We start from the raw sequence: 6,432 nt of genomic DNA on the forward strand, positions 1-6,432 counted from the left end.
AAGTATAGCAAAATTAAAAGGAAAGTGAGAATTTAAGGATTAGATGACAAAGAGAGGGCAAGGAGAAAAGCTACGAAACATGACAGGGGTAAAGCCATACATTTATATGCGCAAGATTGTTAAGGCAATGATCCTGAGAATCTTCAGCAGGTTTCTGAAATGAGGAGTTAATTGGTAGGATCCTCACCTGATGAACTATATATGCTGATACCTGTGACCTAAACAACTGCACTTCTCATGTGATTATAGGTGTGGGAATTCAGCAAAATATTCCAAAATTGTCCGGTAGTCCAAAATAGTAGTGGGTTTTCTATAAGACCGGCAATGTCAGAAGTTGTTGACTTGAGCCTTTTGCAGCTCAGAATATTAATATGGCTTTACTTTCTATACTTTGTTTTTATACTTTTCTGCTGGGTGGTTAAGACCAAGATAAAGCAAGACCTATATAACAAGAAGTGAGCTCTTGTGTCTGATAAGTTTAGTCAAATATCCTCTGAACTTATCCTGAAGCCCTGAAAGTCAGTTTGTAAATCCTTTGTCAGTGTCAGCCATGTGGATGATTCATGGCCATTGATTGACCAATTGCATTCGATTTTCTTAATGTGTGAGTTCACAGCTATAAATTTCCCTCTGAGAACTGCTTTCATGGCATCCCATAAATTCAGATAAATTGTGGTTGAATTTTCTTTGAATTGTAGATATTGTTCATTTTCTTGTTTAACTCCATCTGTGACCCATTGGTTTTTGAGTACAGTTGTTTAATTTCCATGTATTTATGGGTTTTTCTGGCTTCTTTTTTCATTTATTTCCAGTTTCATTGCACTGTGGTCACATAATATGCATGAGACAATTTCTGTTTTCTTGCATATACTTAAGCACGATCTATGGGCTAGCATGTGGTTTTGTTGTAGAAAATGACCCATGTACAGTTGAAAAAATGTACATTCAGCTGTGATTGGGTGGAACACTCTGTATATGTCCACTAAATCCATTTATTCCAAGCTCTGGTTCAGTTCTGCTAATTCTTTGTAACTTTTTGTCCACTTGATCTGTATTTTATGGATAAGGTGGTGTTAAGGTCTCCTATGAAGCAGTGGTATTGGATATTAGATTTTTCATGTTCATTAAGACTTGTCTTATATAGTTGGGTACTCCCATGTTTGGTTTGTACATATTTATGAGTGTTACCCATTCCTCTTGAAATTTTCCCCTAACCAGTATATGGTGGCCTTTCTTTACTTTGTTTCATCATTCTTGGTTTGAAGTTGAGACTGTCTGAGAATAGGATTGCTACCCCTGCTTTTTTCTGAGGTGCTGGAGCATGTAGTACTGTTTTCCACTCTTTGACTTTCAGCCTATGAATGTCTTTATGATTTAAACGTGTTTCTTGTATACAACATATTGTTGGATTTTGTTTCCTAGTCCACTATGCCAGTATGCTTCTTTTAATTGGTGAATTGAATACATTTACATTATGGTTGTAATTCCAATGTATTGACTTATGATAGACATGTTATTTACCTGTTGTTGTTTACTCCTTTTTCTCCTGTGCTTAATTGTTTGCCATATTTAGTGGTTTCCTTCAGTACTCATTCATGGGGTTCTGATCATTTTTGTCCCTATCTAGAACATCTTTACTAGTCTGTGTAGGATTGGCTTTGTCATCATGAAATTCTCTAATTGTTCTTTGTCATGGAAGTATTTCACTTCTTTATCAAACTTGAAAGAGAGTTTTGCAGGGTATAGTAGTCTGGGATGGTATTTGTTTTCATAGAGTACCTGAAGTACTCTGCCACATGGTCTTCTTGCTTTCATGTTTTGTGAAGAGAAGTCTGCCATTGTACTGATGGGTTTTCCTTTGAATGTGATCTGATTCTTTTCTCTAGTGGCTTTCAGTATATTGTTCTTGTGCTGGATTTCTTCTATCTTGACTAATATATGTCTCAGTATGTTTCTAATTAGGTTGAAGTTATTTGGAGTTCTGTATGCTTCTGTTACCTGGATGTCAGATTGTTTCCTCATATTTAGGGAGTTTTCTTCTATAACTTCTGGCCATATTCTTTTTTTATCATTTGTATTGACTCCTTGTTTCTCATTAGTTTCTCACATTTTTCATTTTTGCATTGTCTTGCAGGTGATGAATTATTTTTGCCTGTATCCAAGTTTTTTTTTTGTGGGTACAATTACATTTTATTTCAAGGAATTTAGAAGGAGCACTGCTCACAAAATTTCCCTCAATCACTAAAAACCACAAAGCTGGAAAATTTCTTTAAAAGAGTAAATAGCAAAATATCTTTTGGTGTTTGAAGAGAACAGAAAAAAGCTTAAGATCTGAAGGACAAAAGTGGTATTTCAAAGCATGCTGAATAATACATTAAAATAAAAAAATGAGGAAAAATGCATTTCAGGGGTTAAAGCCTGTTATAAATAACATCATTCTGTGAGTGTATGACTGACTTCAATAATAAACAACAAAAGCCCACTAAAAAGGGTGTCAGCACTTCTCTGGAGTTCATTGTCAAAGAATTTACCTGCTTATAGACTGTGCAAAAAATGGTAACAAAAGCCAACCCAATAAGTCTCGGAGTATCTGCAAACACAAAACTTTCTCTACGTTGAACTTACTGGCTTTGAATCCAGTTGAGTAAGAGCTGGCTGCTGAAGCTTCTCATCCAGGATGGGAAAGTTATTTGAAGCCAAAGGGCACTTTGCTGCTATAGGTCATGTGGCTATGAGTATAATATTTTAGAAATTTCTCCTCAATGCCAAACATCTACTGAGAATCAAAGACAGGAATAAATTTCCTAAGCATTTCCAAGAATTTACATAGTAGAAGGTAATCATTTCAGTTTATATATGCCTAGTTTTCTTCAAGCCACAGACTATTCTAGAAAGGAGCAAGTATATGACATTTATAAACCAAGCATGTGGTGAATTCTAGAATGCTAAACTAAGTTGTTTTTCACTTGCTTAACAGTTTTATCCACTAGCTGTAAATTACATTAATGTTTTGCAATATACCAAAAACAAATATGTTTTCTTGAGTCCCCACTAGCCTTTGCATACGGCTATTATCCTTGGACTTTCCACAAGTATTTATTTTTAAATAACTCATTAATTATAACAACTGAGAAGAGTAATACAAGGACCTGAATACTTCAGCCAAATGAAGAAATAAATTTGCACTTTAAACTTGTTCTCCTGCCTGACTTTATGTGGTCATTTCCTGACTAACACAATCCTAGGTTAAAAATCTTCAATGTTCCAACAAAGGCTTCGGGACTTGTTGTTCATGCCTGGGTGATTCAGTCCTATTCTCAATGAGAGAGATCTCCAGTATGGGTAAGAGCAGATGAAAGGCGTCTTGGATGTAGGAAGCACTGTTTCATGCCTCTAGAAATACTGCAGTGATTAACAGGTTAAGGGCATCTGCCTTTTCTTTGACACCAGCAGTTGTCAGGGAGGTGGTGAACTCTTTAGACAGAGAGGATAACTCTTTACACAACACAACCGTCACCTGGGAAAGAGTCTGGCTCCTCTGCAGGGCTGTCATGTCCTGCTTCTGCCCATGGAGAACCAATGCTGCTGTTTTGTGAAATAGTTCAATTGAACAAGCAGTCAATTCTGCCAGGCTTCATATTGCAAATGCATGGATAGCCTCTACTGAATTTTTAGAGTCTTTCTCAGTATTTTCTCCCTCCAACTCTTTTTCTCCTTTTTTCTCTGCTAACGCTGTTGCTTTGATCCATTCATAAGCAGTATTTCTTGCCCTGGCAAGTTTCTCTGGTTTAGAAGAGACGTGCAGCTGGGAAAACAGCTCTGTTATCTCTTTGGTAAAATCTTCATCCCCTTTCTGCTCTTCTTCCTCTTCATCACAAAACTCTGCTAGGGAAAATGCTTCTTTGAGTTGCACTAATTCAAGTTTTAGGGTTTCTAATTCTTCTCCACTCAGAGAATTAAGGACAGACTTCACCTTTATTTCAGTTTCTTGGGAAAGAATCTCCAGAGCTTCTAGATGGGAAAGGCCTTGAAATTCATCAAAGAGCAGCCCATAACGAGTATTTTTGTCAGTTTCCATGGTAACCTCATTGGCGGTCCATAGCTCTTCTTTCTTCTTCACCTCTCGTAAAACCTGAGACAGTGTAGAATTTCAGTTCATCAGACCCTTAGTTCTTTTAAAGCCAGGATCCCCTTCTGCTATCACATCCATTGTCTTTTTCCCAATGAATTCTAAGGCATCCAAACCTCCAGCGATAATGCTCTTTCCGGTGCTCTGAACAGCACTAGAAATAGTTGAGAACACACCAAATGGACCAGCCAAGGAATTTTCTTTGTCTCTGGTATTCGTCTCTTCTGCTGCAAACTTGACTTCAGAGGAAATTTCACTGGGACTAGGGATTCTAAGGGAAGTCTCTGCCTTCTCAACAACATTTGAAATACCTTGTCCTACTGTAGCCACTGTAGCTGAAGCTGAGGAGAGCAAGGACTTGCCCCAGCTTCCCCAGTGGCCCCATCCAGTCTGGGTTTCGTCTTTAGAAACAGGTTCCGGAACTTCTGGAGTTTCAAGGTCACTGGCACATTTGACTTCTGGTCTTCTCTGAGTGGATACCACAAGTTCTGGTTTATTCTCTGGCTTGGCACTCTGGTCAGCAGACTCTGGATTCTTGCCTTTTTCACAGTTTCCATCATTAAGGATGGGTGTGGTCTCAGTTATCACTGGAGTCTCACTATCATCTTTATCTGACATGATTAGAGCATCACCTTGGCCACCTCCTGTGCCGCCTCAGCGACCTCCGCCGCTTCCGGCTCCCGCGAGCTCACACCCTGCCCTCTCCGCCCAGGCAGCCCCATGCCGAGCCCACCTCCTCCCTCGCCACACCCGGATTGACTCCTCCAAGTTGTTTTTAAGACATCATTTCTTACCTTTTCACTAGCGGTACCAGCAACTTCAAGATCTGAAACTCTATCTTCACTTTCAATCAAATGGTTTTGTAAGCTTGTGATTGAAATTTTAATTTCCTGTATATCTCTTTGACTCTGCTTTATGCATTCTATGTTTTAAAAAATAAAAATGTAATAAATGAAAACAAGATAGAAAAAAAGAATGTCACAGGACTGTCATGCTACCATGCTGTATATGATAAGATTTCTAAATTTCTGTGTAAAATTATATAACTGTTTATTCCTATTTCTAAATTTTTATTAATTTATTCCTTCATATTCGGTTGGGGTTTGAAGTTTAACATATCAGTACTTGATGGAAAATACCTGATCCATGCTATGCCTAAAATGTTTATTATTCAGACAGATAGTGAGGTTAAGCTCAACTGCCTATGTTGTAGGGTAATAAAAATAGCTTCTCTTTTGGAGGGTTAACAACTTAAGTCTGCAGACCAAAAATTGGAGAAAAAGGAGGGCTGTAAGGACAGCCAACATTTTGGCTGTATCCTTTCAAATCAGTGAAGACTCATGATTTAGGAGAACCTGTCATATATCAGGAATGGGTGAGTGAGAATCTGAATTCTCTCTGGTTACTTACTCACACTGTGTCTCAATCATTGCCCCAATTCTTCATTTTCATCCTATCTCTCCAGCTTTTGGGGCTTTCTCATCAGAGATTTCAAACTTATATTGAGTCACATCATTAATGAAGAATAATACATACTTTAGAACCAGAATCTTCAATTTAAAAATCCCGAATTATTATCATTAGTGACATCTGGCATTTTATCCCCATAAGAACAGAAAAATAGCAACAAAAATCATCTGGATACCTTATTGTTTAATACTTCTAAGGCCTTCATATTTCTGCTGCTTTGAAATTTTCATGATGGCATCTTCTTTCATCTTGTAGTGTCTCTCACAACATATGATGCTGCTCATTTCTGGAGCCTAATGAAGGAGGTGGTAAGAATCATTTGGATCTGATTACATTTGGAGAGATTTTATCAGAACTTTCTTGAAGAGATATTTATTTGATTCAAAGACTAAAATTTGTGGTGGTTCTCATTGGTTCTGCAATACCAGAAAATGCAAACTTTACATATTTCAAGGGCTCTACTACAAGTGAATCATTTTTCTTGGATAAACTACCAAGAATGCATACATTTTTAATGCTAGATGAAGTGATGAATGCCTGTAATCCCAGCACTTGGAAAACTGAGGCAGGGGGATCATCATGAATTCAAGGCCAGTTTGAGCAACATGGTAATCTGTCATTTCCAAAATACAAAAAAATATAAAAGGTTGTACATATTTTTAAAAGATGCCAATCAGAAACATACCATTTGTTTGACCTTTGTCCTTGGATCCTCTACTTTCTTCCCAAACTTCTTCTTGAAAATCCAGTAGCCACTCCCACTCATTTTCTCCAGGTTTGTATGCTACAATGGGGATATCCTGAGAAGATCTCTTTTATTTGGATATTCTGAG

General features: G+C 37.6%; 1 pseudogene; it reads right to left on the reverse strand.

The window, feature by feature from the left end:
• Positions 1–2,302: 2,302 nt before the first annotated feature.
• On the reverse strand, positions 2,303–4,877 carry LOC101571443 (annotated as a pseudogene).
• Positions 4,878–6,432: the final 1,555 nt, after the last annotated feature.

Source organism: Octodon degus, unplaced genomic scaffold, assembly GCF_000260255.1.
Source record: "Octodon degus isolate 3935 unplaced genomic scaffold, OctDeg1.0 scaffold00259, whole genome shotgun sequence".
Classification (NCBI taxonomy): domain Eukaryota; kingdom Metazoa; phylum Chordata; class Mammalia; order Rodentia; family Octodontidae; genus Octodon; species Octodon degus.